The sequence below is a fragment of the Haliotis cracherodii genome, unplaced genomic scaffold (genome assembly GCF_022045235.1).
Source record: "Haliotis cracherodii isolate W230 unplaced genomic scaffold, xgHalCrac1.p SCAF_5, whole genome shotgun sequence".
Classification (NCBI taxonomy): domain Eukaryota; kingdom Metazoa; phylum Mollusca; class Gastropoda; order Lepetellida; family Haliotidae; genus Haliotis; species Haliotis cracherodii.
In genome coordinates, this window is record NW_027266308.1 from 59445161 (window position 1) to 59456953 (window position 11793).

Sequence of the window (11793 nt, forward strand, 5' to 3'; positions counted from 1 at the left end):
CTGACGTTTGAACAACAAAGTAAATACACAGCCATTTAATTAAGGTATCGTAGACAGAATCAATACAAACGCATAGGCAGGATATTCTCGCGCGCATGTTTGAGTTCTCGAGCGTATTGGACAAGAAAACCAGCACCATCAGCAGCACGTGTGTACACACACAAGAAGGTACAGACACGAGCGACTGATGAGGATAACGTAATAATGTAGCTTAAACACATTTACAGTATTTACAGTGTACTGATGATAGTGTTCATATACGAGGGCCGAACTGCAATATTTCGTAAAAAGTCTCTGGTATCAGTTAACCTGACGTTGAGATGTCAAACAACTCAATCGCCCTGAAAAGTAATATTTTATTCGACATTCGATTAATTAGTATAAGACCACGGCATTATGGCACGGGACGCTACATCTCTGTTTTGACAATCGATTCTATAAACAAACTCCCTGTGTCACGTCAATTTGTTTGGTGTTATGGACCTGGTTGTCACACCAACTCAGTATGTTTTATATTTCACAAGTCAGAGGTCTTAAAGGTAGCGTCAACACAGTTGTGAATTTGATGAAATTGGTCAACGCCATCTTATAGTTTTAGTATTTGTACAGGCATCACATCCGTCGCTGTGTACATTTGGATGACAGATACCGAAAAGATAGGGGTCTTACTGTAACACAATATCAACAATGGCCGGTAATGATAGATTGACAAATGACAAAACAGATCTTATCAATTCAATTATTTTACTGGTAAAACATTTACTTTATAAGTTTGTTTATTTGCTTGTTTTTTTTACGCCGCACCCAGCAATATTCCAGGTACATGACCGGACAATTCAGTGATTGACATCATGAGCATCGATCCATGCAATTGGGATACGATGACATGCATCAACCATGTCAGCGAGCCTGACCACTCGATCCAGTTAGTCGCCTTTTTCGGCAAGCCTTGGTTGCTGAAGCCATATTCCACTCCGGATCTACACGGGTCTCAAAGAGATATTGATGCGTATTATGATATCACAAGATATATTCCTTAATTAACCTGGAATAATGATGTATTTTATTACATCCCGTCATCTTGACATTATTATGTCGTTCAAAGAGTTTTTTGTAGGAATAATGCATTAATGATATATAATGAATGCAATAAATATCAGAGGAGTATTCATCACATCCATACTGCTCCGAAAATATTACCACGAGGACTGGTTTTTGCTCGTGTATGAACACCAACTTTCTGTTTAAAATAATGGATTAAAAATGGATACCTTATTCGACGTAATAAGCGCCCCGCTCTAATACGCGCCCACGTCGACATTTGCTAATATATTGGCTATAGAACCATCCCAATTTGCACCCCTTCCGACCCCTTTTCGCATAAAATACGCACCGCTTCCTTCCCATATTCGCGTATTACACGCACTCGTGTGATATATGCACCCTTTATTATTGGCAATTAAATTCTGGAAAAATTTATCTGTAGTACATATATATTTCAGTCTGTCAGCATAAACCACGAAATTTATCTTTCAACTGTTTTTTATCACCAAAATAATATTCTGATAAGAGCCCCCTATTTCTAACTTTGAGAAATGAAGCGGAGAAGCTGGACATTTGTACAACTGTATATCCAGCCTTGCACGAAATGCACGGTCAGCACGAGGAATGTCGGGATATAACTGTACTCTACGAGAACTCTCATTGGAAAAGGCCCTTCAGCTGTGCTTTAAGTTTCTTTAGTGAAATAACACATTTTGCATGAAAAACATTTTCACATACAGTCGTATGAAATACATTGCCTACAGATGATACTGTACTTCACGTCATGCTTAAAGTCAATAATATATGCTTGTACCATGTTTGTGTAGGTGAACAGTTGATTTGCCTTTGCAAGCGTTTGTGGCGGATGCTCACCCTTTCGCAAACATGATCGCTGTTTGATAGTGATTCATATACAAACACCAATGATATAGTCCGAGTCGTATAAGGGACTCTTTTTAAGCAGATATTTCTTATAATAAGGGAATGGTTTTTTTTGCTTATATTTATATTATGAAGAATTACAATCACACACACATGTGTTTTTTGTTTTGCATCTTCATATATTTTTTTAATGTGAAGTTTATACGATATATGGCTTTTCCATTGGACGACAGGTCGGACACATGACCTCGAATTGAAGTTCATGAGTGTATGAACGACACAACTTGACGTTCATACGTTTCTCACGGGACGGTATTCTTGAAATGAAGTAAACACTGACGGACTACTTCCACCTTCCTTGGGGGACCCCTGGGAATTCCCTTTCACGGAAACATACAGAAGCGTTGTTTTTTAGCATACGTTGAGAAAAGTCATGATCGTTCACGAATATTCTCCCTAGGACCCACATGCATCATGGTGAACAAATCGAAGAAATGAACATCCAAACTATCGTAGTGTGGACTCGCGATCGGTCCGTGTCTAGACTGATAGCGACGGTCAACAACGTTTAGGAAATTACCTTAATATCTCTTTGGCACACCTTAATAATCACCTTTCAACGATCGGTCAATTGATGAATGATGATTCACACATGTAACAGCCACAGTCCAACTTCGGAAATCTCTCCTGTCACGTTTATCAAATCAGCCATTTTGAAGTCTTGATGTAAATGTATTACGACGCGCTTGCATTCTGACTGATTTACTGAGGTAGTTCGTAACGGACATTTTTCATCTAAAGATGATGTCACGTGTATATACTTGAATATACAAACTACAAAATATGTCTCTGAAGAACAATGTAAGCATACATACGCTCATTATACTTCTCTTTTTGAGAAACTACTTCAATCCGCGATACCGATGACTGTTATATGACTGCTAGTGTAAACATGAAGACACACGTTCTGAATGAAAATGTGTTTAGAACTACATCTTTAGAGGTAAAATATAATGATATAAAAATTATGAGAACTGACCTTAACTTTGTGTGAGTTCATTGGCGTATAAACCTTCACAGCGTGAGGGCCAAACTGAATTAACTTCGGAGCTTATTATAAGCATTGTGACATGACCCTTTTCAATGAGAGTCCTACATTTCCAAACTTGACGCTTCAGAGAAAAACGATGTGCGATTCAATTTCCTATTTAGTCTTGTACCACTGTCGGGCGACATATTGCTGTATTTTTGACAGGTGAACACTTGATTTGCCTTTGCATGTGTTTATGAAGTGTGCCACCTATGAAGCAGGGTATGCTCATCTTTTTCGCCAACACTTGCTGTCATCACTTTTTTATAGTAATTCATAAACACATGCTCATGATGGAATTGTGCAATGGAGTATGATGATACAAAGGGTTTTGTCGCTTTTATTTACTGGATTTGGCATAAGGAATTTGACATGCAGTCATAAGTACAACGCCGACCCCAAGTAAACACTTTATTGCATTTGTTAAGGGTGGTACCAACCATCTGTTCAATGATTTTGTGTTCAGTTTTTAGAATGGCTATTGTCTGCATTGTTACCATAAGGATTTTTGGTTTATGCATGAATCGGTCTATTTGAGAAGACATTGAACATATTTGATCAACGAAATTTGGTTTCATATCTGTTCTCGTGTTGTCTTCAGACACACTATATTTCCATGGCCTGTGAGCACAGGGCGAAATTATTTGTCAATATTTGACAGTGTTTCGTAACCAGAATACACATCTGTCTACACGTCCTTGGTGCACGAATGTTTACATAACCCCATCACAAGTATTGGAATAGAGGTATGTGTTATTTGTGTTGCATCTTCATGTATTGTAACAAATATCTGTTCCATGAAGACCGCCTCCGTAGTCTAGTTTATAGAGTGTCTTCCCGGAGAGAGTAAGGTCGGTGGTTCGCTTTCCGGCCGCGTCGTCACCAAAAGACGTTAAAAGATACTTGTTGTTGCATTGCCTTGCGCTCAAAATTAAGGTGATAAAAAGAAGGACTGGTCGGCTCGGAATTTATTGTCTCTGAATTGGGTATCCATGTTAAACTGCAGTATTGAATCTCATTGGGCAAGCACTATAATATCGGGCTTGTACAAGCACACACACACACACACACACACACACACACACACACACACACACACACACACACACACACACTTATGGACTTATGGGAATGCTTTTAATAATTATATGTATGGTAATTTATAGTCACATCTTCAACCTGAATGCATTTATTTTTCTAACCAGACACATCATAAATAAGATATTTGTTTTGTAAATTAAGAATTCCATTACATACATGTGTGTCAATGTACACGTGTGTCGTAAATCTAACAATATTGATGTTGTTAATAACGTATGTACCAGTGCTGACAGAGATGCAATTGAAGTTGAATTCCATGTCGCATTTAAGTGTAACACATTCTTTTTTAAGGTCTGCATATCTTTCTTTTTTTGACGAATGACCATAAATCTGAAATGTTAATGATACATGTTATCCACTCACAAAATAAACATGCTATCCTTTCAGTCGCTACTTATATGAAATATGATTTTGATATCAGACTCAAGAAGATGTAAATGTATATTCACGTGAATCTTTGAAAATAGAGGTGTAACTATATCAATTGACACAGCGTTCAGTGACCCAAGACATCGTTTTTCAATCCTCGTCAAACACAAGGTAAGATGTAGTTAAAGAGGGTGCACATTACAGCAATGTGCTGGGATTTTGTTCGGAAATAGATTATGGCAGGTGTATAGACAGTGCCTGGAAAAGGGAGCTCGTGTTAGATTCAAACAATTGCGATCTCTGCACCGCGTTTTGTAGAGTTTTATGCCTCTGATTTGTGATTCGCAAGAAACAACTTCGACGCATCTGTCGATGAATAACTTTCACAGAACAGGTGTTCTGTTTGTCCCTGTGGCCTTCCGATATTGATAGTCAACTTATTCATACAAAATCCAAAATGTAAGCCAAACGTATGCATATGTGATGGAACAAAATTACAGGTAGGCAATACACCAATAGCGTAACTATGTTATATGCCACTACATGTGATATACTCGTGACAATGATAAAAAAAAACCTGATATGATATGTGGTCGCAAAAGGTTCTCATTTCATGATATATCTGTGTATCTTTGGCCTTTCACAGACGATATTCCCGAGGGAATGTACTACTTGTCGTAACCCGGTTAAATAAGGGATCGGGGGGTCAGGCTCTGATTTTGTGCCATCATGCCAAGTCGGGGTGTAACGAAATACTACCAAACACGGGTCTGTTTGGCCACACTTCTACTGTAGCGTTTTTCACTGTAGGTTTGTTGTGTTCTCAAAATCCAAAACGAAGTGATTTACTGTAGATCGATTACATACAGACTCGACTGGTCACCACAGGCGTAATGATGGATACACAATAGACATTGTACATGTGAAGACAAGTTGAAATAGAAAAAGCACACAGTTCATTTGAAAAGTCAAGGCATTCTTCTCAAGGTTTAATGCGGCCAGCGCAATGAATGTAGATACATTAAGACCCTAATATCATTCGCAGAGAAATATATTTACTTGTGTAGAAATGAATATATACCTTGCTGTCGCTAATCTCCATATATTGTCAGGTAACCTCCCGAAGTGAGATATTGATGGGAGGAAAATATGGCAATTAGGGAATGATAATATGTTCACCAATTAATTCAACTCTCACTTGTCTTAAAAAAAGATTTAAATCTTTTGGCAGTCTACATAGCCACACGATCTACCACACAAGTAATGTTGTCACACGATATAAAACCTACCCTGAAATGAATTCCAAAGATGAAAACATAGTTAACTTCTTGCTCTGATAAAGTTAAAAAAAATTGCAGCAACACAGTAAATATGCAGCAAACGAAATATGACGTGACCAGGTATGGGTCATGACGTCGAGCCAGTTATTCAAAATGACGTCTTATTGAATTAGAAAGAAACGCCTTGACGTCATCCATGGCGGCGAGATACGGGATACGGGATATCTGGAAAACTGAAAGATACGGATCGACCGATTCCTGTCATATCAAAGTGCCAAGTAAAATACGCATCGTTGCAGATGATTATGCTTATATTTTAAAGGAAGTGAGTAATTTTTATCTCCGCTTTGAAATGTAGTTCAGTTATATCACAGCGTGTCTGATTCATGTTGGAGGTGATGCAGGACATTTATACTACTTTAGTGAAAGACAAGAGCACGAGTGGTTATTTTAAAACCCCGAAACATAAGCAGGACGAATGTGGGATTCAAACACTACGATCATAGTATTCTAGTACAACTATTCACAGTCCTCGTCAAAGGGCAATTTGATACATCGTATACCATATAATCACCTTAGTTGTGCAAGTGAATGACCTATTGGTTCCTATTTATGATAAAAACGATACTATACGCTTTTTTTACCTGTCAAATAATCATTGCAATAATTTAAAAAGAAATAGAAGGAATTGTTCTTGCAAGAAATGCATTGACCCGCTTTGTGATCTGGTATGGGTGGGGCGGTCGGGTAGCCTAGTGGTTAAAGCGTCTGCTCGTCACGCCGAAGACCCGGGTTCGATTCGCGACATGGGTCCAATGTGTGAAGTCCATTTCTGGTGTCCCCCGCCGTGATATTGCTGGAATATTGCTAAAAGCGTCGTAAAACCATACTCCCTCACTCTGGTGTGGGTGAGGAATAGTTGAGGGACTAGCTTTGATTCAAAGTCAGTTTAACCATTTTATTAAGATACATTCTTAAACCCAAAGCAGCAGTTACATATAGCGGTTTTTTTATCTGCCCTGTTTTCGTTGTCTAATATTTCCATAGCAAATGGTGCAGTAGCAGGAACATTGTGTTCACAATATTACGCTGTTGCCATGTGCATGAGTGTATATCATGTGTATGTCGTGTGTACGAATATTCTTCTTCTGAATCAGTTCTCGCATCATTCTGTATCCCTGCAGTGATAAATCGATAGCTGCTGCAACCTGTCATATGTGGCAAATAATGGTAAATACTTCCATTGATTCCCAGAGACTAATTGTACGCAGATTCGTGTTTGATGCTTACTTCCTTTGACTTTTAAACGCAGTCGTCAAAGTTAATAATAATGAGACAGGGAACAAATATAGTTCTAAGGAGACATCTGATGTGGCATCAAAATACCTAGTGATTAGTCGCCAAGGTGACCTCGATGTATTGTTTTTGGACTCTTCTTGTTTGCTTTGAGATTTCGCAAATATTTGAGATTATTTTTTAGGATGATTCATTTCAGCTTTGAAAAACATCTTAATCTAGTCGCGACTGTTGTTACCTTGGTAAAAAAGAAATAACGGGATTCGATGCTTCTCTTTTCACCTCTGGGATGTCTACATACAAACCGAGATAATGAGACACCATGTTTATTTTTCCATTGTGTCCACCAGTTGCTGGGAACTCTCACCTGTGGTTGCATAATTGCTCATATATGACGATAAATCAGTAGCAGATTATGCAGTGTCAGTAAATAAAAATTCCGTTTCCATAGTTATGAGGAATATCTGTAAAAAGCAGAGCCCATTGGAAATTCCGACTGTATCGTAGGCATATATTCTATTGTAAGTGTCATATAAATGCCATAGCACAGAAGCTATAAGAACAATTTCACAAAATGACATTTATTCTGCATAAGGTAATGTATTTCTCCCGATCGTACAGATAGGTCTTGCTTGTGGTGATGGAGGAAGGTTTAAGTTTGACCCTACTTTTTTTTTAGTAACTTGTGAGGTAATCAGGAAATAACGTCCCGGGGACATGGGAATATATGTTATGTGCTGAAGCGAGGTGAGGTGGGGTGAAAGGGGGTTCGGCATCGCGTTACAGATTAGTGCACAGACATAGCTATTTGCATGCACATGTGTATGTGTCTGTGTGTCTGCTTGTTTCAAAGTGTTATCTCACTCAGATACCAAGGGGGCGGTCGGGTAGCCTAGTGGTTAAAGCGTTCGCTCGTCACGCCGATGACCCGGCTTCGATTCCCGACATAGGTACAATGTGTGAAGCCCATTTCTGGTGTCCTCCGCCGTGATATTGCTGGAATATTTCTAAAGCGGCGTTAAACCATACTCACAGATACCATGTCGCAGTTGGAACACGAATACTCTACTCAGACACACAATATACTGACTTCAAAATGACCAGCCGTTGTTTTTTTCCCCTTATGCCGGGCTACAGACATGGTAAAAAGTACAATCTTTTAACAGGATCGAACCAACCGTGCTTCAGCTCTCCGGACATATGCTCTATCCACTTGACAAAGGAGACACAAGGATCGAGCCACCGACTTTCAGCTCTCCGGACAGATGCATTATCCACTTGACAAAGGAGGCGCAAGGATCGAACCAACGAACGTCAGCTCTACGGACAGACGCTCTATCCACTAGACCAAGGAGACGCAAGGATCGAACCACCGACCTTCAGCTCTCCGGACAGACGCTCTATCCACCAGACCAAGGAGACGCAGGGAGAACCAACGACCTTCAGCTCTCCGGACAGATGCACTATCCACTAGACCAAGGAGGCGCGGGGAGCGAGCCACCGTCCTTCAGCTCTTTGGAGAGACGCTCTATTGCTCAATTATGTTACAGGCCTTCTAAAGTAATTGATTTATGCATGAACAAATAATCCTCATGGTAACCTTGCAGAAAATCGCCCTTCTATGAACACGAAATCACAATGAAGACGGTTGGTATCACTCTTACCAAATGAGACCCGTGAAGATCCGGGTTAGAATAGGTCTTCAACAACCCATGCTTGCTGTCAAAGGCGACTGTGCTTGTCGTAAGAGGCGACTGACGGTATCGGATGGTCACGCTCGCTGACTTGGTTGATGCATTTCATCGTAACCCCAATTGCATGGGTCGATGCTCATGATGTCAATCACTGGATTGTCTGACCCAGACTCGATTATTTACAGACAGCTGTCATATAGCTGGAATATTGCTGAGTGCGGAGTTAAACAACAAACAAACAATCAATCGATCTTTACAAATGAAATAAAGTGGTGGTCGTTGTATTATCGATACATGTCAAATTCCTTGTGCCAAACTCCAGTTAATAAACATCGACACATCCCTTTCAATCATCAATGTCCATTGTATGATTCCGAAAATCATCATGTGTTTATGAATCATTATCAAATAGTGATACCAGGTGGAAGAAAGGTGAGCCCTGCCCCATCGATGGAACACGTCACTCAAAGTTAAAATGGGGAATTGTATCGAAACTTATTTTTTCACTGATGCTTCAAATTTGGAAATGAAAGACACGCTTGAAACAGGTGCAAGTAACAATACATCAACATGCAAAACAAACATCACATGGATGCATTATTCTAATTCTCCATCCATTATACTAATGTAAGCGACAAGCCCTTTCCTTCATCTTTAGAAATCTCTGTTAAAAGCATTATTGCAAAAACAAAGTCTATTACACGATTCCGACTGCATCATTAGCGTGTGTTTAAGAATCAAAATCAAACAGCGATTATATCAGGTGTTTGCAAAAAGTTGTACATCCGTCACAGACACACGTGAAGGAAATCAAGTGTTCACCTGAACAAACACAGGACATGATAAGTTGGTTTGTGAATCAGGAAATGCATATTTTAGTGACTTTAAGCATGTTATGTGTAAGTGTTTATTCCGTGCAAAATGTGTTGTTTCAGAATAGAAACTTAAAGAACAGCGATTTTCCGATGTGAGTACAGTTTTATCCCGACATGTTCTGCAGACAAGTCTTTGTGTTGCAGGTACATTTCATGTGAAGCGGGGGCGGTCGGGTAACCTAGTGGTTAAAGCGTTCGCTCGTCACGCCGAAGACCCGGGTTCGATTCCCGACATGGGTACAGTGTGTGAAGCCCATTTCTGGTGTCCATCGCCGTGATATAGATGGAATATTGCTAAAAGCGGCGTAAAACCATTCTCACTCACTCACTCACTCATCTGAAGCGAGATATGAAGTAGTACATTCAGTGCGATAGAGAGACCGGTAGATACGTTAATACTCAACGAGAGCAGAGATTGTGCAATAGTTGCAATCAAAGATTTGTCGAGAATGAATATCATTTTTTATTAAGTTGTAACGCTTATGATGAACTTCGTCTTCAGTATTTACCACAGAAGTATTTTGTACATCCTACTCTTGCTAAATTCAATATGCTTATGGCGGTAAACAATGAAACTGTAATTAGAAATGTTGCAACTTTTATACACCATGCTATGAATGTTGGACTCCAAACACTAAGCCTATAAATGTTAATGATGGACCAAATATTGTACCATGGGCCGCTGGCCTACACATGTACATGAATAAAGAATTGAATTGCGATAGAGAGCTCTAAAGGTATCGCCGTCCAAACAAACGTCCACCGTCCTCCGTTTCAACTCCCATTGTTTGGAGACAGTTACTTTACATCCCAATAACGATGTGTGTACGGGCACTCGCCCGCCTTCTAGTCTATGGGAAATGTACCGCCTCCGTGGTCTAGAGGTGAGCGTCCGCTCGGAGAGCGGAAGGTCCGGGTTAGATCCCCAAAAAAACAAAAGACGTTAAAAGATAGTACTTGTTGTTACCCTGTCTGGTGCTCGCCGTTCAGAGACTAAAACTCGGCTCGGAGTCAGTATACTGTGTCTGAGTGGGGAATTTTGTTTAACTGCTGCATGGTATCTCAGTGGGCGAGCACTACAAATCGGCATCAGTCCGGACTAGTACAAGCAGCCACACACACACGCGTTCATGTACGTCGCCATATAATTGCAATAATCTTGGACGCGACGTTAAACCCAATTTCACCTCACCTCACCTATGGGAAATGTCCATGACATAATTAATATGTTTTCTGAATCTGGCAATGTTTTCACGTGATGAATAATAACGATTGTGTTCGAAAACAGCTCTCATGGTATTATTTACGAAGCGTTGTAGATGTCCTGAATGCTCAAATATATTCATTATCGACAATGTATATTTCTGAAAAAATATCTTTGAACAACATAATAATGTAAGATGTTACACGCCTTTTCAGTAAAGTAATTGATGTTTGAAACTGAAATGCATTGCTTTTCCATTGTGAGGTCTCGTGGTGTACAGTTATATATAGTACCAGTCTCGATTATCCGACCTAAATTCCATGTAAACGGTGTAAAAAGGCAAAAAAGCAATGAACTGACAATCAGTGCTGACACCAGGTGTTCGCGAAAAGGGTAAGCATGTCATGCCTTACCGTTAACATCCGCCTCTCACATGATTTGCATTGCAAGTATGTGTTATCAGCGCATAGCAGTACTCCTGCCATACGACGGCAGTATGTAAACAAACCAGAAAATCAAGTGATTGTCCAGACATTCAGCTAATCCGACACAATATTAACATATATATTAAATGTCTCCTATATACTTTTATTCTTTAAAATTCACGAAGTTAGCACATCAAATGGTGCATTAATGTGAACTTTGTGCAAATAATACAGATCTTCCTCTGAAGCAGGCAACGGAAAACATAAAAGGCCCGTTGCATCGCCTCTTCAAACCAAACGACCTTAAAAGATGGTATTTGTTGTTACCCTGCCTGGAGTTCTTCTTTATGGGTAGAAACAAGGACTAGTCGGTTTGGTGTCAGTATACTGTGTCTGAGTGGGGTATCCTTGTTAAACTGCGGCATGGTATCCCTTTGGACTAGCACTTTAAAACCAGCATTCGTTCGGACTAGTACAAGGAGCTACACACAGACAAAGAAATACGTGCAAGCACGTCGCTATGCAAGTGCAAT